Source organism: Tachyglossus aculeatus, chromosome 2 (genome assembly GCF_015852505.1).
Source record: "Tachyglossus aculeatus isolate mTacAcu1 chromosome 2, mTacAcu1.pri, whole genome shotgun sequence".
In the NCBI taxonomy this organism is placed as follows: domain Eukaryota; kingdom Metazoa; phylum Chordata; class Mammalia; order Monotremata; family Tachyglossidae; genus Tachyglossus; species Tachyglossus aculeatus.
The window spans coordinates 77,807,339-77,831,019 of NC_052067.1; positions in this window are offsets into that span (position 1 = coordinate 77,807,339).

Below are 23,681 nucleotides of genomic sequence, written 5' to 3' on the forward strand. Positions count from 1 at the left end.
AAATATGGAATTCTCTGCCAATTCTTTACCCTGAGAAGGCTACCCCAGATAATCTGAGCTGAAGTGAAATTAAACCTTCGCCAAAAGTAAGGGGTGGATGATGTTTTGGTGAAACTATTACATGAATGTTGTCCTGACTTCAGTGTTTCTGCTGGGGTGTGGCTTGAAGCAATCAATCAACAGTATTTATTGAGCACTTACTCATCATCAATCGTATTTGAGCGCTTACTGTGTGCAGAGCACTGTACTAAGCGCTTGGGAAGTACAAATTGGCAACATATAGAGACAGTCCCTACCCAACAGTGGGCTCACAGTCTAAAAGGGGGAGACAAAACCAAACATACTAACAAAATAAAATAAATAGAATAGATATGTACAAGTAAAATAGAGTAATAAATATGTACAAACATATATACAAATATACAGGTGCTGTGGGGAAGGGAAGGAGGTAAGATGGGGGGGACACACTTACTGTGTGCCAAGCACTGTACTAGGCTCTTGGAAGAGTACAATACAGTAGACAAAAGCCATTCCCCAATTGTTTTTACCATTTTCTTGAAGTGAAGAAGACAAAGAAATGTGACAGGTCAGAGAATCTGACTTTGGCAACATCTGACCTTGATTCAGCATGATCGTTGTCCTCAATTCACTGCAAATGTGAGTGAAACTTCTAGAAAATAGGTTACTGTATTCAAGTGACCTACACACCATTTTATTTAATTTAATTTCTGGGGCAGTCAAAAATCCTAACAAGTGGCTTTAAGTCAGAAAATGCAACAAACTTGCTAACTGGAGAAGTTTAGATGCGCTCATCTCTCAAACGTTTGTGGAAATACCTTGCAAAGAGAGGGCTATATTGACTTTATCGTTCATTGCATCTCGTAACTGGATGTTTGACAATTTCTGTTTTTTATTATGTGTTAAAACACTTTGGAAAACAAAACTCGATAAACATGATTATTGAGATATTGCAAGGTGTAGTACATTGTGAAATGAAATGCAGACAAAATCAGCCAAAATCAATATTTAATCTATCTTGCCATGTAGCTAACGAGGCTCTTCTATCACCCTATTTAGGTATATGGCTAGAAATATTATACTACAACAGAATGCATGGTCCATATAAATGGCTAAGTATATTTAATCACGATTAATAAATTTCATCCTTCATACTTAGAGATGACAGTACTGACAAGAATTTTTTTAATGGCATTTATTAAGCACTTACTATGTGCAAAGCACTGTTCTAAGCACTGGGGAGGTTACAAGGTGATCAGGTTGTTCCACGGGGGGCTCAGTCTTCATCCCCATTTTCCAGATGAGGTAACTAAGGCACAGAGAGGTTAAGTGACTTGCCCAAAGTCACACAGCTGACACTTGGCAGAGCTAGGATTTGAACCCATGACCTCTGACTCCAAAGCCCGAGCTCTTCCCACTGAGACACGCTGCTTCTGTCTGCAGGTGAGACTGCAAAGAAAAATGCACAACTGTCCGTTGCTTACACACTTTGCCTGCATAAAAATTGATCTGCTCTGCTATTGCAAATGCTACGTGCTAAGCCTGATACCATTTTCAATTTACATCATTCCATGATTTTCTCAAAACTTCCCCTCAAAAAACCCAACCCTATCCTGATTGTCTCAGACCAGGCCGATCTGCTGGCTGTTTCTCGCTAGCTGTTCACAACTATGTCACACTGCCTGAGACTGGGCATGTTCCCTGAGTCTATAAATGCAAATTATCCAGATAATTGAGACATAAGAATGCACTTTGTCTTGAATCATCCTGATATTTCAGGTCAAACCACCCTTCTCCTATAGTATTAACTGCCTAATTACGCCGCAGTGCACTTTGGGGCTGGAATTCCTGCATATTTTTTATGAATAGATGCAGCCATAGTCTGAGTTTCTCCAATCCCTGTGTCACTAAAATGAGGTCAGAAGTTTAGGGAGGTCATCAAACTCTTGCAGGCTACTAACGATTCTCAGTGATCCTAAGGTGATCTGAATTCACCTCTCAAAGCTCCTCACCCTGACGAATGAGGAGAGGCGGAGACCCTGGCAAGTCCCACATGAGGCAAAGGATGTGTACCACATCATATCTTTTCCTGACTGGCTCACTAGATTTTAGGGAAAACACACTCAACTGAGGAACCACAAGGTCTCTGTGGTTGTACTATTTTCACTGGTTCCCTAGCAACTTCTTCTCACATGCCTGCTGAACATATTTCTATTGTACAACCCCACCTGTTACCAAAGACGCTCCTTTTACTTATTTATGTAATTTACTCTACTGGACCTGCCTTTCCCCTGTACTTCCCTCCCCTCATTCATCACTCACCCTCGCCCATTTTTTCCCTAATACTCCCTCCATGCCACTGCCCAGCCGCACACTCTAAAACCCACCAATCGCCCAGAATGTTTTGGGGGATTTTTTTTTTCCTAAATTAAACCCATCACAGTCATCTTGGCCCTTTCTTGCCATGCAGATCCATCTAGGTTCCCCCACACTAAAGGAGGGTAGGAAGAAAGCAGGGTTGATGAGAGATGATAGTGGCTGCCACCTTATTTCCCAACAGGTTTCCTGCAAATTTGGGGGTCCCAGATGGAGCTCCACTGCAAGGGCCTCTAGACTATAAATTATTCAGCTCATCTATTCCATCACCTACCTCTTGTCCATGTCCTTTCTCTGCCCTGGAACTCTCTTGCCCTTCATATCTGACAGATCACCACTCTCCCCACATTTAAACCCCTCCAAAAATCACATATTCTTCTTAAGCCCCCTTTCTTCTACCCACCCGTCTGAACACTTATCTATTCAACCAATCAATTATTGGTATTTATTGAGCACTTACTATGTGAAGAACACTGTAATAAGCTCTTGGGAGAGTACAATAAAACAGAATGAACAGACAGTAATTCATTCATTCAACCATATTTATTGAGCCCTCACTGTGTATAAGACTCAGTACTATGTGCTTGGGGGAGTACAATATAGCAACAGACACATTCCCTGCCCACAATGAGCTCACAATCTAGAGCTCATTAATTACAGATGTAGGTATACGCAGAAATATACATACATATACAGAAAAGCAGCATGTCTTAATGGAAAGAGTATGGGCTTGGGAGTCAGAGGTCATGGGTTCTAATCCCAGCTCTGCCACTTGTCTGCCATGTGACCTTGGGGAAGCCATTTAATAATAATAATAATAATAATAATAACAATAATAATGGCATTTATTAAGCACTTACTATGTGCAAAGCACTGTTCTAAGTGTTGAGGAAGTTACAAGTTGATCAGGTTGTCCCACGGGGGGCCTCACAGTTTTCCTCCCCATTTTCCAGATGAGGGAACTGAGGTGCAGAGAAGTTAAGTGACTTGACCAAAGTCACACAGCTGGCAATTGGCAGAGCTGGGGTTTGAACCCATGACCTCTGACTCCAAAGCCCGGGCTCTTTCCACTGAGCCATGCTGCTTCTCTAACTTTTCTGTGCCTCAGTTCCCTCATCTGTAAAATGGGGATTAAGACTGTGAACCCCACCTGGGACAACCTGATTACCTTGTATCCCCCACAGTGCTTAGAGAACCAGCATGACATAGTGGATAGAACCCAGGGCTGGGAGTCAGAAGGTCATGGGTTCTAATCCTGGCTCCACCACCTGTCTGCTGTGTGACCTTGGGTAAGTCACACTACTTCTCTGGGCCTCAGTTACCTCATCTGTAAAATGGGGATTGAGACTGTGAGCCCCACTTGGGACAGGGACTATGTCCAACATGATCTGCTTGTATCCACCCCAGCGCTCAGTACAGGCCTGGCACATCGTTAAGCACTTAAATACCATTAAAAAAAACAGTGCTTGACACATAGAAAGTGCTTAACAAATATTATCATTATATGTTCTGTGGGGTTGGGAGGATGAATAAAGGGAGAAAGTCAGGGCTATGCAGAAGAGTGGGAGAAGAGGAGAGGAGGGCTTAGTCAGAGAATGCTTCTTGGAGGAGATGTGCCTTCAAAAAGTCTTTGAATTGGGGGAGAACAATTATCTGTCTGACCTCCCTCTGCTCTATCCCCCTCCCTTTCCCACAGCATTTGTGTATATATATACATATTTATTATTCTATACCTTTTGTTTATGATGTGTACATATCTATAATTCTATTTATTTATACTGATGCCTGCCTACTTGTTTTGTTTTTTTGTCTGTCTCCCCCCCTTCTAGACTGTGAGCCCATTTTTGGATAGGTATTGTCTCTGTCGCTGAATTGTACTTTCCAAGTGCTTAGTGCAGTGCTCTGCACACAGTAAGCGCTCAATGAATACAATTGAATTAATTAATGAATGACTATGAGGAGGGAGGGCATTCCAGGCCAGAGATAGAATGTGGGTGAGAAGGGAGAGGAGAGATAAACAAGATCAAGGTACAATGAGAAGGTTAGCATTAGGAAAACAAAGTGTGAGGGCTGGGTTGTAGTAGCAGAGTAGGAAGTGAGTAGGAGAGAGCAAGGTGATTAAGTGCTTTAAAACCAATGGTGAGGAGTTCTTGTTTGATGCAGAGTTGGATGGGCACTGGAGTTTCTTGAGGAAGGGGGGAAACGGTCTGAATGTTTTTGAAAGAAAATGATCTGGGCAGTAGAATGGAGCATGGACTGGAGTGGGGAGAGACAGGAGGCAGGAGGTCAGCAAGGAGGCTGATACAACAATCAAGGTGGGAAGGATAAGTGCTTGCATTAATGTCATAGCAGTTTAGATGGAGAGGAAGGGGCAGATTTTGGCGATGTGGTGAAGGTCGAACTGACAGAATTTAGTGACGGCTTGAATATGTCAGTTGAATGAGAGAGAGGAGTCAAGGATAATGCCAAGATTACGGGCTAGTGAGACAGGAAGGATGGTGGTGTCATCAACAATGATGGGAAAGTGAGTGGGAGGACAGGGTTTGGGTGGGAAGATAAAAAGTTCAGTTTTAGCCATATTAGGCTTGAGAGACAGGAGGACATCTTAAGTAGAGATGTCTTGAAGGCAGGAGGAAATGCAAAGCTGCACAGAGGGAGAGAGGTCAGGGCTGGAGAGATAGACTTGGGTTTCATCAGCACAGAGCCAAAAGTTGAAGCAGCGTGGTTTAGTGGATAGAGCATGGGCCTGAGAGACAGAAGGTCGTGGGTTCTGATCCCTGCTCCACGACATGTCTGCTATGTGACCTTGGACAAATCACTTCACTGGGCCTCAGTTACCTCATCTGTAAAACGGGAATTAAGAGTGTGAGCCTTACGTGGGACAGGGACTGTGTCCAACTTAACTTGTATCTACCCCAGTACTTAGAACAGTGCTTGGCATATAGTAAGCACTTAACAGGTACCATAATTATTACTAGTTGAAGCCATGTTCCCTATCCATGGTGAGTTTACAGTCTAGAGAACGAGTTTACACTCAGAACTGAACCAAGGAGCACTTGAGATTCACCCCATCCTCAGCCCCACAGTCCTTACATTAACTAATAGTAATAATAATTGTGGTATTTGTTAAGTGCTTACTTCGTGCCAGGCACTGTACTAAGTGCTTGGTGGACATAAGGAAAGCGGGTTGGACAAATTCCCTGTCCCACATGGAGCTCACAGTCTGAAAACCCATTTTACTGATGAAGTAACTGAGGCACAGAGAAGTGACTTACCCAAGGTCATACAGCAGGTACGTGGCAGAGCCGGGATTAGAACCATAAAACTCTAATGGAGTCTAACACTGTAGGATTCACCCAAGCATCAGTACAGTGCTCTGCACAGTGTAAGCACTCAACAGATACTATTATTTGATATGTTTACACTCTACCAGTAATTCTATATGTAATTCATTTTAATATCTGTCCTTGGACAATTTATTACTCTATTTCACTTGTACAAATCTATTCTATTTTATTTTGTTAATATGTTTTGTTTTGTTCTTTTTCTCCCCCTTCTAGACTGTGAGCCCACTGTTGGGTAGGGACCGTCTCTATATGTTGCCAACTTGTACTTCCCAAGCACTTAGTACAGGGCTCTGCACACAGTAAGCGCTCAATAAATATGATTGATTGATCTTTGTTGCATTATAGATTGTAAATTCCCTTGGACAGGGATCACACCTACCAACTCTATTATATTGTACTTTCCCAAGTGATTAATGCAGTGCTCTGCCCATAGAAAGCTCTCAATAAATGCCATTGATGGACTGATTGATTGACTGTAAGATATTATTAAAATCTCTGAATTCAAGCTTCAAGGAGCTTGCAATCTACCAAAACATTTGCTTTCGATCATGTGGATAGGTGCTCAGACATGAGAAGAGACAAATCTCTCTCTTATTTTGACTCTCATGGAATCCTGTTAGATTGATTTGGAAGTTTTTTTTTTTTTTTCTTTTTTAATAAGGTATTTGTTAATCACTTACTCTGTGTCAGAAACTGTTATAAGCACTGGAATAGGCACAAGTTAAATAGGTTGGACACAGTCCCTGTCTTGCATGGGGCTCACAATCAATCGTATTTAGACTCACAGTCTAAGTAGGAGGGAGAACAGGTTTAATCCCCATTTTAAAGTTGACTAAACTGAGGCGAGAGAAGTGACTAGTCCAAGCTTACAGAGAAAGCAATCATCAGAGTTGTGATTAAAATTCCGGTTCTTCTGACTCTCAAGGCCCATGCTCTTTCAACTAGGCCATGTTGCTTCAGGTTAAAACGAATTTTTGATTTTTTTTTCCCTCCTGTCCAAATTGGCACCATGATAAGATGAAAGTGATTCAGGCAGAGGTAGGGAGTTCTGCAGCTTAGAACCTCAGTTGAATTGCATGCTGGCTCTGGGCACCTGGGTTACAAGGCAGCAGGGGGACAAAAAAGAAGAATAATGGAAAATGAGATTCAAAATCTCTAACCGGAACCAGTAACAGGGAGTTGAGTGTGGCCTACTGGAAAAAGCAAAAGTCTGGGAGTCAGCAGACCTGGGTTTTAATCCTGGCTCCTCCACATACCTGTTGTGTGATCTTGGGCAACTCACTTAACTTCCCTGTGTCTCAGTTCTCTCATCTGTAAAATGGGGATTCGATTGCTGTTCTCCTTCCTACTTAGACCATGAGCCTAATATGGGACCTGGTCCAGCATTTGGCATATAGTAAGTACTTCACAAACACTATTATTATTATTATTATTAACAACAACCAGGGCATGTTTTATTTTAATCTGTAAACATTCACTTGGTTTTACAAATAAAACCACTTAAGGGAACTGCAGAAGACTCAGAGGGGAAATAAGCCTTAAGATCTAATTGAAAACTACCCGTGAAAGTGAAGGCATTCAAGATGGAAAGGATGAAAATAAATCAACTTTAAAGCAGCATACCAAAAGCTAAACTACTCTGAGGGTTCCTCTGCAGAAAAGGTTGACTATGAAATGACCTCTATTTCCTGGGTTAGATTAGATTCTGCCATATTAGCGACACTTCAAAGTTTGTCCAAACTCAATTAGGAGCCATTGTTTTAATGACTTCATGTAGTAGGACCTCCAAAACCTGGAGATCACAGACCCACCCCCTCACTAATCCTCATCCAAGGACCAGGTTTGTCTCACTCAGCAAATAATGATTAACTAAAGTCTAAAATGATTGAGTCTGGGTCCACACCAGGGATGAGCAGTTGTTTTTGGGTCTGCCAATTTGTACTTCACAAGCACTTAGTACATTGCTCTGCACACAGTAAGTGCTCAATAAATATGATTGAATGAATAAATGAACAGAGAGTCATACAGCGTGGCTCAGAGGAAGGAGCCCAGGCTTTGGAGTCAGAGGTCATGGGTTCGAATTCCAACTCTGCCACTTAGCTGTGTGACTTTGTGCCAGTCACTTAACTTCTCTGTGCCTCAGTTCCCTCATCTGTAAAATGGGGATTAAAACTGTGAGCCCCACGTGGGACAACCTCTTCACCTTGTAACCTCCCCAGAGCTTAGAACAGTGTTTTGCACATAGTAAGTGCTCAATAAATGCTATTATTATGAGAAGCAGTATAGCTCAGTGGAAAGAGAACGGGCTTTGGAGTCAGTGGTCATGGGTGCAAATCCCAGCTCTGCCAATTGTCAGCTGTGTGACTTTGGGCAAGTCACTCAACTTCTCTGTGCTTCAGTTCCCTCATCTGTAAAACGGGGATTGACTGCGAGTCTCCCGTGGGACAACCTGATCACCTTGTAACCTCCCTAGCACTTAGAACAGTGTTTTGCACAAAGTAAGCACTTAATGAATGCCATCATTATTATTATTATCTGGGAGAGTTAAAAAGAATAATTATGGTATTTGTTAAGTGCTTACTATGTGTCAAGCACCATTCTAACCACTGGGGGAGATACAAGTCAATCAGGTTGGACAAAGGGAGTTCTGAGTAGGAAGAGATACAGGTATTGAAACCCCATTTTACAGATGAGGAAACTGAGGCACAAAGTTAACTTGCCCAAAGTCACACAGCAGGCAAGTGACAGTCAGCATTAGAACCCAGGTCTTCTGACTCCCAGATCTGAAGAGCTCTTTCCACTAGGTCATGCTGCGCCTCAATAGTAGCTCCTTTTGCCTTCGAGCCAGCTGCAAGCACAGTTAGTTAACAATACTCAATGTACCTCAATCTCATCTACCTTATCACCAACTTCTTGCCCAAGTTCTGCCTCTGGACTGGAATTCCCTCCTCAAGAGGCCTTGGCTGACTATACTCACATTTCCTCTCTTCCTACTCATTTAAGCATTGCCTTGATTTGCTCCCTTTATTCATTCCTCCTCCCAGACCCACATTTATCCATCCCCCCAATCTTACCTCCTTCCCTTCCCCACAGCACCTGTATATATGTATATATGTTTGTACATATTTATTACTCATTTATTTATTTTACTTGTACATATCTATTCTATTTATTTTATTTTGTTAGTATGTTTGGTTTTGTTCTCTGTCTTCCCCTTTTAGACTGTGAGCCCTCTGTTGGGTAGGGACTGTCTCTATATGTTGCCAACTTGTACTTCCCAAGCACTTAGTACAGTGCTCTGCACACAGTAAGCGCTCAGTAAATACGATTGATGATGATGATGATTTATGTACATATCCATCCCCATGTACATACCCTGTATGTATCCATCCCCATGTACATACCCTCCCCACAGCACCTATGCTTGTACATATTTATTCCTCTATTTTACTTGTACATATTTACTATTCTATTTATTTTATTTTGTTAATATGTTTTGTTTTGTTGTCTGTCTCCCCCTTCTAGACTGTGAGCCTGCTGTTGGGTAGGTACCATGTCTATATGCTGCCAACTTGTACTTCCCAAGTGCTGAGTACAGTGCTCTGCACACAGTAAGCACTCAATAAATATGATTGAATGAATGAATCCATAATTTACTTATACTAGTATCTGTCTCCCCCTCTAGACTGCAAGCTTGTTGTGGGCAGGGAATGTGTCTGCTATACTGTATTCTCCCCAAAACTCAGTACAGTGCTCTGCACGCAGTAAGCACTCAAAAATGATTGATTGATTGATTGAACCTCCAGGTCCTGGCATGCTGAGAGCAAATTCCCCTCATCCACAGCTGGAAGAGCACAGTAGGCTCTTCCATGCAGCAGATGAATCACTTGGGGTGAGGAAGACACATTTTGCTCTCTCCAATCTACTCTAACAAATGGATAACATACTTCAAATCTCAAATATATTTTGTCTTCCGTTGTCTGGGTACTTCGACCCTCCCACAAGAGCCCAATAACAACTGAAATGTATCTGGAAAAATGAGATTCAAATGTATTATCCAGCTCATTTGCTTGCTAGTGTCAAATAAGAATGCTTTTTTCACTAAATACCTTGTAGGATGTTCCCCATTAAATAATTTAAACTATCTTGGTAACTACTTATCAAGATAGCTCAGTTTAAATCAACCAAAAAAAAAATTGATTACTTACAACCAAACCAATTCAATAATCAGATAACTTTTCTGTTGTTTAGAATCAGTTTCTGTAGCAAAAAAAGACACATCAAGATATCTCATCTTAAAATCCAAGCTGTATCTACTATACTTAATGCTGTGCTAAGCACACAGAGAATCAAGCTTCTATATCATTATTTGCTAGCTGTGATAGATAGGAAGCATGCTACAATCACAATTAAACATTCCCATTTTGCTGATCAGATGTGATAAACCTTTACTTAAGTGCTTAGTACAGTGCTCTGCACACAGTAAGCACTCAATAAATATGATTGAATGCTGTGTACATTCTGAGACTCCACAACTTAATAATGGCATTATTGAATAATTGATAATAATAATAATAATTGTTGAGCACTTACTATGCACCAAGCACTGTTCTAAATTCTGGGATAGATATGAGATAGTCAGATTAGAAATAGTCCCTGTTTCTACACAGGATCAGTAGTCAAAGTGAGAAGGAAAGTAGATACTGAATCCCCATTTTACGGATGAGGAAATCGAAGCAAAGAGAAATTAAATGACTTGACTGAGGTCACATAGCAGCCAAGTGGAAGAGTTAGGATTAAGACCCAGGTCCTCTGAGTCCCAGGCCCATGATGAATTTGGATAGGAGCCAGAAGAGACCAACAAACATGACTAAAGGACTGGAAAGCCGATCCCTCTTAATAAAAGTTATAGGAATTGGGATTATTTCATCTGGAAGAGGACTGACCTAATAAATACCCTCCAGAATATAAAAGGATATTATATGGAGGTCGCTGACCATCTGTTCTTCATCTCCAGTGATGACAAGAACAGAAGGAATGGCCTTAAATTATAACTGGGAGAGAAGGAGGGTAGGAAATAGGTTAAATATAATGAACTTTGTGGCAGTAAGGGTTGTTAAACATTAAAATAGGCTATTACGGGAGGTTATGGATCTTCCCAGGAGAGCTATAACCAATACAAAGGAGAACAGCCCATGATGACTTAACTGCTGTCCGGCCTGGAAGCAGGAGGCTGGACTAGATGACCTTTCAAAACCCTCTCAGTATCATGAATAAAGTCAAGTTAAATACAAGAGAAAGCAGCTTTCACCTTTGACTTGCTTACTTGCAATAAATAGAGGCACTAAATGAAAAGCAGAATATATTTAGCTTCTTATCAATTAAGTGATCTGAAATAATTACTCAATGGAACAAATAGTATTTCACTGAAATCCTGGGGCAAAAGGCATTATATTCACATAAAAACAATCACCAAATTGAAAATACACTTCCCTAACCCGCAAATCTTAACTACTTGTTGTTATAAATACATTCTCTGGGATTATAGCTCTCTAAGAATTCCCATTACCTACATAGAAACATAAATGGGACTTAAAAAATGGGTTTCCAAAAAAAGTTGACAGTGTAATGTCTCCTTTCTCTACACAATTTTGTTTCAGAGATAGTCACTCCCTAAACGAGAAGCAGCATGGCTCAGTGGAAAGAGCCCGGGTTTGGGAGTCAGAGGTCATGGGTTCTAATCCCAGCTCTGCCACTTGTCAGCTGTGTGACTTTGGGCAAGTCACTTAACTTCTCTGCTTCTCTGTGCCTCAGTTACCTCATTTGTAAAATGGGGATTAAGACTGTGAGCCCCCCGTGGGACAACCTGATTACCTCGTGTCCTCCCCAGCACTTAGAACAGTGCTCGGCACATAGTAAGCACTTAAATACCGTCATTATTATTGTCATTAAAACATTGTTTCTAACCTTCACTTCATTGCACGCCTCAGTGGACAACCAGCCACACTGCCTCCACCAGCATCACTCTCCACCAAGCCTTCGAAGAAATTCCTCAACCAGCATCAATCTCCTCCACGCCTTCAAAGAGATTCCATCCCATCCTGCCTTCCAGCATCCCAGTGGGAAAGAGAAAAACCAACCATAGCACGAGGCCTCCCCCCAACTCAGGGAACACTGGTGGCTGCTGCAGTGGTTGCTGTGGCTATGGGTGGGTCCTGATGAATGAGGAGCCTGAAATTCTGCTCCTCTAGCACAGCACCCCACTGACTTTTTTTATTGTGTGTATTAGTCTGTGTTTCATTATTCCTGATGTGTCTGTCCAATCCTGTTTCTTAGGTTGTGAGTCCCTCGAAGGACAGGAACCAAGTCCTGTACAAAGAAACCCACCTGGACATTCTCTCCCAAGGCTTAGTACAGTGTTCTGCGCACAATAAAGTGGTTATGAAATGCTATTACTAATTAAACTTCTGCATGCTTTTAAGACCCATCAAATCACTGGGAGCAATCAGCAAGCACTCTTTTTCTCTGTCCTGTCTTCTACTAGCCTTTGGCTGCTGCCATGGGCTGGCAGCACTGATTAAGATGACTTCTCTGGTGCTGAAAAATGAGACAGGTCTTCAGAGCTCACATGAGCTGCAATCAATCAATGATGTTTATTGAGTGCTTACTGTGTGCAGAGCACTATACTAAGCACTTGGAAGAGAGAAGCAGCGTGGCTCAGTGGCAAGAGCACGGGCTTTGGAGTCAGAGGTCATGGGTTCAAATCCCAGCTCAGCCAATTGTCAGCTGTGTGACTTTGGGCAGGTCACTTAACTTCTCTGGGCCTCAGTTACCGCATCTGGAAAATGGGGATTAAGACTGTGAACCCCACGTGGGACAACCGGATCACCCTGTAACCTCCTCAGTGCTTAGAACAGTGCTTTGCACATAGTAAAGGCTTAATAAATACCATTATTATTATTATTATCAGCATTGCAATACAACAGAGCTGGTATACATGTTCATTCATTCAATCATATTTATTGATTGCTTACTGTGTGAAGAGCACTGTACTAAGCGCTTGGGAAGTACAAGTCGGCAACATATAGAGACAGTTCCTACCTAACAACGTTCCCTGTCTACATGGTGCTTACAATTAAAGGGAGCCTAACCATGTACATAAGTAATTTGCCAATTTGCCACCAATAGGCATTAAATATGATGGCACTCAGCAAATTAAAAAGCAATTCCTTTTTAGACTGTCAGCCCCTTGTGGGACATTCTAATTAAGTTGTATCTACCCCAGCACTTAAACCAGTGATTGACGATAGTAAGCACTTCACAAATACCATTTAAAAAAATACTCATGTAAGTGATTGCACTGCTGCTTGGGCAAGCTCATTTTTGGACCTCCCCTATCATGCAAGGATTCTGGCCTCTTCAGTTCATTCAATCGTATTTACTGAGCGCTTACTGTGTGCAGAGCACTGTACTAAGTGCTTGAGAAGTACAAATCGGCAACATATAGAGATGGTTCCTACCCAACAAAGGACTCACAGTCTAGAAGGGCTCACAGTTATGGGGGTGCAATGTTCTTCGGATGATTTGAAAGGAATACATGCAACTGAAATAAACGTAATGCAAATTTGTTGTCCTATTAACATGAAAATATTTTTATGGTTTCTCTTTTTTTTTTTATTATCCTAAAGGACTACTACTTCCAAAAACAAAATTACCTTTCTAGGTCAGGGTCTAAAAAGCCTTTTGGGAAATCTACCTCTGCATACAAGACCACACCAAAATCCAACAAGGCATTGTCTAGCATCCCCACCGAACCCTGAGAACTTCTCCAAGTCACACTGGTTAGGCAGAACTGTTTAAAATCTGGAGAAATCACTTGCATTCAAAGAACGAAGTTGATGGTGTTCAGCAGGTAAAGGAACAAGGGTTTTTCTACAGATGTTAAATAATGAATTTTGTGTTTCATTGGTCCAGTGGCTTGTCAAATAGTAGCTTGCTAGAGAGTGTGATAGGGTGGAATTGCTTGGCAGGAAGATAGCTTTCCTGATTTGTTGAATAAAGAGCATGAAATTGAGTGCCCTGGGACAGCCATCTCGGTCAGTGAGACAAATTGTCGGCTTCAGACACAGAGTTGCAAGGATTAAATATTAGCGCAGAGAGAGCTCTCTGTCCTGCTGCCCTCAGCTTCTACTCTTCTACATTGCTCCAGGTAATCAAGGCTCAAAGTGGGTGTGCCTTGTGCCAGGGCTGATGGAGAAACAGTGTTGCCCAGTGGAAAGAACGTGGGCCTAGAAGACAGAGGACCTAGTTTCAAATCCCAGCCCCATCACTTACCTGCTCTATGAGCTTGAGCAAGTCCCTTCATTTCCCCGTGCCTCAGTTACCTTATCTGTAAAATAGCGGTGAAGACTGTGGTCCCTATGTTGAACATGGACTGTGTGCAGCCTGATTAGCTTGTGTCTACCCCAGCACTTAGTACAGTGCCTGGGACAAAGTCACCCTTAAATACCAAAAAAAAAAAAAAAAAAAAAAAAAAGGTCAGTGGTCATGCCAGCCTTATATCCTGCCTGGAAAAATTGCCAGCATCCTTTCACATATACAAAGCCCTTTCTCTTGACTCACACATTTTGTTCATAAGTTCTACTTCCCAATTCCCCACATAACTGGCTTTCTGTCATTCACTGGGAGACAGCGAATTCCCCGTGTCATTTGAGCTTTGGTCTAGGTAAAGAATGCAGGAGTGACAGAAGGAGGGAAGGATACAGAAGGCTCATCACCCTTCTGTGACTAAGGAATGATAACCCGTGGTACTTGTCAAGCACTTACTCTGTGCACAGCATAGTGCTAATTGCTGGGATAGCTGTACTGCAATCAGACTGGGCATAGTCCTTGTCCCAAATAAGATTCTTCCAAATGAGAGTGGGTAATCAAGTCAAACAGTGCTGTGATTTTACCATAATGTGCCTCAGTTCCTCTAGTTAAAGAAGGAATGATAATACACCACTCAAAATACTGTAAGCTTTAAAAGAGAGACTTTCTAAATAACAGTACTTGAGCACAGTGTTAGGTCACTACTGATGGACTTATACTGCCCTTAAGAAACCTGAGGAGTCAGATTCTGTTGGTCCAACAGAGAGAATGATCAAATAAAATCACAATATTTCCTTCCCAATCAAAGGTTCTGCCAGAGAAAGAGGTGAAAGTACTTAATATACTGTGGAATCAACTCATCAGTAGATTTTCTGAGCACTCTCTGAGTACTGAGAACTATACTAAATGCTTAGGAAAAGTACAAAGGAATAATAACACTTGTTCCCTGCCCTCAAAACGTTTACAATCCAATGGGGAAAAATCTTAGAATCTCCCAGCAGCCCACATCCTGCCCCTGGCCTGGAATGCCCTCCCTCCGCACATCCGCCAAGCTAGCTCTCTTCCTCCCTTCAAAGCCCTACTGAGAGCTCACCTCCTCCAGGAGGCCTTCCCAGACAGAGCCCCCTTTTTCCTCTCCTCCTCCCCATCCCCCCCCACCCTACCTCCTTCCCCTCCCCACAGCACCTGTATATATGCTTGTACAGATTTATTACTCTATTTTACTTACACATACTTACTATTCTATTTATCTTGTTAATGATGTGCATCTAGCTTTATTTCTATTTATTCTGATGACTTGACACCTGTCCACATGTTTTGTTTTGTTGTCTGTTTCCCCCTTCTAGACTGTGAACCCGTTGTTGGGTAGGGACTGTCTCTATATGTTGCCAACTTGTGCTTCCCAAGTGCTTAGTACAGTGTTCTGCACACAGTAAGCACTCAATAAATACAACTGAATGAATGAATAAGCACCTCTGGCAACATGCCACCATCAACTTTCTTCCTTAGACTATTCTAGGAGAAATGAATGTAGCAGCTGAGTGCTGAGAAAATTGAACTCTCTGCTGATGAAGTAAATTGGGAACATTTTCACTTCATTTAACCAGTGTAGAAACTTCCCTAATGTTCTTAGAGTATTTCTAGTCTTCAATGAAAGGTATAATCATCATGATTATCATAGCAATTAGTATAGTGCTTAATATTATCACCTTCAAAACTGGAGTTTATGACTATTAAAATGCCTATTATAACATATTTTATTACTATTATTATTATCTTCATTACTTGGGTTTTATTCTTCCACTATTCAACATGCTCTTTGTGAGATGACTCATCTATGGAGTCTAAAATCAAACAATATTTTCGCTTTAAGACCAAGTAATCTATTGCAAGGTGGCACCGAGAACCTCTAGATATCTTAACATCAATCAATAAGTAGTACTTATTGAGCATATTCAAAACACTGTAATAATACTTGGAAGAGTATACTAGAATTTACAGGCATGATCATTGCCTCAAGGATCTTAGAATCTAGTAGGGGAGACATAATAATAATAATAATAGTAATAAATTTAGGCACTATAATAATAATAATAATGATGGTATTTGTTAAGCACTTACTATGTGCCAAGCACTGTTCTAAGCACTTTGGGAGATATAAGGTAATCAGGTTGTCCCACGTGGGGCTCACAGTCTTAACCCCCATTTTACAGATGAGGTAACTGAGGCACAGAGAAGTTAAGTGACTTGCCCAAAGTCACACAGCAGATAATTGCCAGAATTAGAACCCATGACTTCTGACTCCCAAGCCCACGCTCTTTCCACTGAGCCATACTGCTTTTCACGCTGCTATGTGCCAAGCATTTTACTAAGCTCTGGAGTATATACAAGACAACCAAGCAAACACCAACCCTGTAACACATGGAGCTCACAGTCTTAGGGAGAGTGAGAACAGATATTTAATCCCCATTGTACAGATGAAGAACCTGAGGCACAGAGAAGTGTCTTGCCCAAGGTCAGACAGCAGACAAGTGTGGAGCCAGGATTAGAACCCACAACTCCTGAATCCCAGTCCCTCCAGATAAAAGGAAGGAAAAGGGGACGTGTTCCTGAGTTAATGTTTAATGTGGCTTGGAAAACAGGTACAAAAGTGCAGTGGGAGTTAAGAAGTACTAAAGTGCAGAAAAGACTGTATGAAGAATGTAAACATTAAAGCATATGGACACCTCCAAAATGCCTCGGCAGCATCTTAAGGACTGACTCACACTGGGGGGTCCCCAGCTATTCCAACCCCCCAGATGAGGCTATGGGAATTGTCTAGAGTGGCCATTTGGGAGGGCTGGGAGGACAACAACTGTTCAGGAAAAAAAAATTAGAAATCTAAAGTCTTTCATATGAATAGTGCAAGAACTGGTAATTTTTTAATTGCACTTTATGTCCCACAAACAAAGACAGAATTTCAACACAGAGAGGTAGTAAGTGACAATGCGGGAAGATGCCCTGAGGTCATGGGTTCTAATCCCAATTCCGCCACTTGTCAGCTCTGTAACTTTGGGCAAATCACTGAACTTCTCTGGGCCTCAGTTACCTCATCTGTAAAATGGGGATTAAGACTTTGAGCCCCACATGGGACAACCAGATCACCTTGTATCCCCCCACCCCTGCAGCACTTAGAACAGTGATTCTCATGTATTAAGCACTTAACAAATGTCATCATCATCATTATTATCATAATTACAGCAGTCCAAAAAGTGAGCACGCCTCAAGAGCAGTTCAGCCGCATATGGGCAAGCATGTTTAGCACCTGTAGGAGAAGCAAAGATGAATCTCCTCCTGCATAGAGATAACTTTATCCATCCCCAATGCAGGAATTAAGTCTGAATTGGGAGGATGGGGGCTCTAACCCCAGCTCTGCCACTTGCATGCTGTGACCTTGGGCAAATCCTTTAACTTCTCTGGACCTCAATTTCCTCTTCTGTAAAATGAGGTTTTAAATACCTCAGGTGGGATAAGGACCCAGTATCCAACTGGTTTATATTGTATCTACCCCAGCGCTTTGTAAAGAGCTTGGCACATAGTATATGCCTAGCAGAGAAAGCAGCATGGCTTAGTGGAAAAAGCACTGGCCTAGTAGTTATCCCAGGACCTCATCCAGGCTCCAACAGTTGCCTGCTGTGTTAACTTGGTAATCATTTATCTTTTCTGAGCTTCAGTTTCCTCAATTGTAAAATGGGAATTCAATACCTGTTCTCTGCCCTGTGTGGAACAGGAACTGTGCCTGACCTGATTATCTGGTATCTACCCCAGCACTTAGAACTGTGCTTGACAAATAGTAAGCACTTAACAGATATTTTAAAAATGGCATTATCATCATCATCATAACTCAGATAAAGCATGAGGAAGAGTCCCAGAGTGGTTGTTCAAGGGCAATGAGAGCAGCAGGTGGGTGCTGTTGGGGGAGGGGGATGGGGGTTGGGAGAGGGGGGCTGGGGGGAGGCAGTGCTCTTGCCCAAGTGGGGCCAATTTGGGGAGGGGTTGCACTGCCTGGCCCTGCTCTCAGGCCCTGTTGCACAATGTCACCACCAGCTGAGCCCCTTTCATTCTCTCAGTGGTATTTATTGAACACTTCCTGTGTGCAGAACACTGCAATAAGCACTTGGAAGAGTTCAATCAGTAGAGTTGCTAGACATGAACCCTGCCCACAAAAAGCTAACCATCTTCCTCTCCCATTTTGCTCTACTCTGGACCGTGTGCCCAGAGTCTCCTTTAGTGGCTGAAACGTCACCCCACCACCAGAAAGTCAGTGCCACCTTCACCCCCACAGCACTTATACACTTGTCCTTATTCAGTTATTTCCCCTACCTGTAATTTATTTTAATATCAGTGCCCCTCTCTAGACAGCAATTACCTTGAGGACAAAGATCATGTTCATTTTATTGTACTCTCCCAGGTGCTTAGAACAGTACTCTGCATAAACACTCAAATACCTTTGATTGAAAAGGAAATTTGAATATTTGGGGATAGGGAGCCATTCAGATGCTTTGACTGTCAATCAATACTATTTATTGAGCAACTATTGCACTCAGAGTACTCTACTGAGGTTGGAAGAGTACAGTATAAGAACATGGTCTCTACCCTCAAGACTGACCATCTAGTCAGGGAGACAGAGAGAGATAATTTCAAAAAAGAGAGAGTGGGAGGACAAACAAACAATTAGTAATGAATGGATAAATAAGTGGCTAAATATGACACTATAAAATTAAAGTATAGTGAATAGAACACAGGCCTGGGAGTCAGAAGGTCATGGGTTCTAATCCTGGCTCCACTACTTGTCTGCTGTGTGACCTTGGGTAAGTCACTTCATTCATTCATTCATTCAATCATATTTCACTTCGCTTCTCTGGGACTCAGTTCCTTCATCTGTAAAATGGGGATTGAGACTGAGAGCCCCATGAGGGATACAGACTGTGTACAACGCAACTTGCTTGTATCTACCTCAGGGCTTAGTACAATGCTTGGCACATAGTAAGCACTTAACAAATAACACAATTATTATTACTACTATTATTATTATATATGAGTGTTAAGGATGGCTATTTGGCTGATCCAAATTAGGACGGAAGAAAAAAAAATAAGCAGGGAAAAATTCCTCCAGGAGTTGGATGTCAGGACAGGCTTTGAAGAATGGGAGAGCTATCAGAGAGTTGAGGTTCGTTCATTGTTTTGGAAGAAGGGGGTCTTTTGAGTAGAGGGAAAAGTTTGATTCATAAATCAGGTCAAGCACTGAGGGCTGGAATCATCTACCAAATGTATTCTTTATTGTAATAATAATAACTGTTATAATAGCAATAGTATGTATTAAGTACTATGTGTCAAGGACTGTACCTGTGTTCTTTCTACTGGACCAAGCTGCTGTTCAAAAACAGAGAACAATTCTATTATGTTTTCCCTTCCTAAAATAGGGCTACCAGAACTTCAAGTAGTATTTCCGGTGTATGTCTAGTTTTGTTTTCTACTGGGGCAAAATCAAGGCTTTATTTTATTTAGTAGCCTTTTCCTGAATCCCATTATTCTGCTGGCCTTTTTGGCTGCCATCCCAGCCTGATTCATTGGACTATAAACCACACGAAGGCAGGGACCCTAACTTTTGCCTCTACTGTATGTTCCCCAAACACTAGTACAGTATTATACCACAGTAGTTGCTCAGTCAGTGTTACCTCTTCCCTGAGACAAGTCTGATAAAGCTGACAAATCATGCAATTATTTATCAAGCAAATCAATATGAAGACAATGAAAACAAATAAGCAAGGAAGACAACTTGTGCCAAGGTAAAGTTAGAAAAAATATGGTGATTGGTTAAACTGAAAGAGGCAGAAGGGTGAGGAAATCTTACCTTTCTACCTTTTCTATCATGTTGCATCTGAGGGAAAATAATGAAAGCAAAAACGAAGAGTAGATAATGAAATGGGTCAAAAAAAAACTGAGGTAGAAAGATGAAAATGGATATATACTCAGTGATTTAAGGTAGCTTTTACTATTCATGGGCTTATATTAGGTAGATGTTTTACAAATAGAAACATATGAGGACATAAAATGTGGTGGATTTGAAGCTCTTCACAGAATCATTACTATCAATAGTGATTATACTTGGGGTTTTGAGACTTTAGACGAGGGCATTTCTTCTGTAATTTTTTTTCCTTCTTAAAATGTGCTTGAACAGACTTATTTTGTCCAAATGGTATTGAAAGAAATGGTCTCTGCTCACTCTCTAATGGATCTTTCCCCTCTACCTTCAAACGTGCCCATTTCTCCCTTTGTACTAAAAACAAACAAAAAAAAAACCCTTCTCTGGATCTCTTTGCACTCCTCCCTCCCATTTCTATCCAAACTCTTTGAAAGGGCTGTATATAAATGCACCTCTATTTCCTTTGTTACATCTTCCTTCTTTTCTTGCCTCCAGCCTCTCACTTCATCAGTCTGGACTTCAATCTGCGCCCAAATCATATTTTCTAAAATGCTGTTCTACACATATCTTTCCACTCTTCAAAAATCACCATTGGTCACCACTCACTCCTCTCCACATCAAGCAGAAATGCATGACCATGACAACTGGTTTTAAAGCACTCAATCAGCTTTCTTCCTCCTACTTACCCTATCTATTCTCTTTTCCTGCACACCTCATCTCATACTCTTTGCTCCTGTTAAGGTAACCTAATTATTGTACCTCATTTTCCTCTCTCCTGTAGCCACTCGGTCATAGCCTTTCCTCAAGAAAAAGAGCATGGGGCAGGGAGAAAGGAATTGCAGGTTCTAGTCCTGACTCTGCCACTTTCCTGCTGGGTGACTGTGGGCATGTCGCTTCTTGTTGCCTCAGGTTACTCATCTATTAAATTGGGATTAAATACCTGTTCTTCATCACTCAGAATGTGACACATGAACAGTGTTTAATTTGTTAATTTTGTCTCTATTATAGCATTTAGCACGGTACTTATACATAGTAGGTGCTTTTAATGTGTATATATCTAAAATTTAATTGATCTATTTTGATGCTATTGATGCCTGTCTACTTGTTTTGTTATCTTGTTTGTTATCCAGCACTTAGAACAGTGCTTTGCACATAGTAAGTGCTTAATAAATGTCATCATTATTATTATCTGTCTCCCCCTTCTAGACTGTGAGCCCATTGTTGGGTAGGGATTGCCTCTATATGTTTCCAAATTGTACTTTCCAAGTGCATAGTACAGTGCTCTGCACACAGTAAGCACTCAATACAATTGAACAAATGAATAATACCATAAATATCATTATAGAATAGAAAGAGCATTGATTCTTTTGAAATGTGGTGTTGGAGAAGGCTTTTGTGAATACCATGGACTGCCTGAAAAACAAACAAATGGGTTTTGGAGCAAATTAAGCCAATGTGATCTTTAGAAGACCGAATGACTCGACATAGATTATCGTAATTATCTGGACAACATTAATGCTAGGAAAAATCCAGGGAAAACATGGAAGAGGCAAACCAGCAGCTAGATGGATAGAAACCATAACAAAGATAGTGGAAAAACCATTAGCAAGATTATGGATTATGGCAGAAGATAGGACATTCTGGAGAAAATATATCCATACAGCACTACAAATCGGAAATTACTCAATGGCATTTGATAATAATAATGATAACTAATGGACTTCCTTCCCATTTTATAGTTAGTAGACTTCAGCTCTCCCAATTTCAAAGCCCTTGTGCAATCATATTTCATCAAGGAATTAACTCCTCTACAGTGCTTTGCACATAGTAAATGCTTAATAAATGCCACTATATATAATACCCAATTAATACCTCTAACTGCCACTTCAGCTCTTGAGTGTCACCTATGTCCTTAAGGATTCACAATCCTTATTGCACTTATGTGCATACCTTTTACACTCTATTACTTTCTCCTAATCGTAATTTATTTGTCTGTCTCACCTGATTGAAAACTCCCTGAGGGCAGGGATCTTGAATACTAGTTTATTTTGTACTTAGTACAGTGCTCTGACCATAGTAGTTACCCAATAAATGCTACTGATTAATTAACTGGTTAATTTACTGACAGGTATGGAAAAAAAGAAAATCAGAAATTCCAGGAGTGAAAGAAAGAAAAAGGCAAAACTATGAGAAGAAATCAATAGTGGTTGGGGGTTTTCTGTTTTTTTGTTTACCTCCAATCAATATTATTTATTGAGTGATTAATGTGTGCAGAGCACTGTACCAAACCTTTGAGACCTTTTAGCAGAGTTGGTAGATACATTTCCTACCCACAAGGAGCTTCAATTTTTCTGGAGAGTTTGTATTGAAAGTGCAACCTGGCATCTCAAAACAATGAATAACCAAATTCTATGAAACAATGTCAAGTAAAGGAGCTAATTTGAATGAGTCCTAAAGGCTTCAATATTCTTTACTCCGTAGCAATATACAAAGTCATTCCTTTGTAATTAGTTAAGCCAATGTATTTGCAAAACAATTAAGAATGCAATTTAATTTTGGTGTTTGCTAAACATCTAGGGATTCATTCATTGTGAACTTATGACCTCCTTGTTGAGTTTACTTTGCAAAGTATCATAAAGCCAGTCACATAGAATTCATTAAATGTGAACTGTCTCATCATTTGATATATTGAATAAATGTAGTAATACATATAGGCATGTGTGAATGTGTACATAATATCTACTATGTGTTGATGCTTGTATTGTTTCTTTCGCTCTGTTTCCCAAATACTGTGGGAATGAATTAGCTAAATTAGTGGCAATAAATGTATGTGATTGACAGCACTTGAGTCAATTCTGGTAAAATACTGCTAGGAGGAAAAACCATGCAACCTTCCTATTCACAGATGTTCAACTCATTTTATTCCTGTCTAATCTGAACCCTATCTCCCTGACTGGCCTTTGCATTCTCCTATGAAACCAAAGTCACAGGAGCAATAGAAAAAAATACAAAGACCAAACCAAACTCACTTAAAATAAGCATGAAACTAGATCCCAGATTTCAAGAGGCTAAGATTCCAGTGAATTAACCTACCATGCCATCTGGGTCTTCCTATTGATTAGTAATTATTCTTTCCAAATGTAGCAGGGACAGGAGACAAAAGGTCATGTACAGTATATCCTGAGAAAATTCAAAGTTGCTCTTGTTCTCAGATATTTTCCATACAAGCCACTACTGACTATTTGAAAAATGAGTGTTTTGTGAAATACAATTAAAAATGTAATTTATTTCAGGTTTTTGTAAACAAAAAGGGACCAGATTTCTGAACCAAGTAATGGATCCATGGTGCTGGTTAAAACGGGCACATCCCTAATTCAAATATTGTGTAATTTGATAAAGTGATTGGTCATTTAATAAATTATACAAGTCCATGCATTATTAAGAACTAGTACTTGATTAAATTGACCTAATGAGAAAAAAAAAGAACTAAAATACATCTTTGGAGTTTGAAGGAGCTAGGCAGAAATTACACTTCAGAAGTATAATTGAATTTGGAATAAAAAAATAAGGTACAGAATAAAGGCATCTCTCCTGGAGAAGGGCAA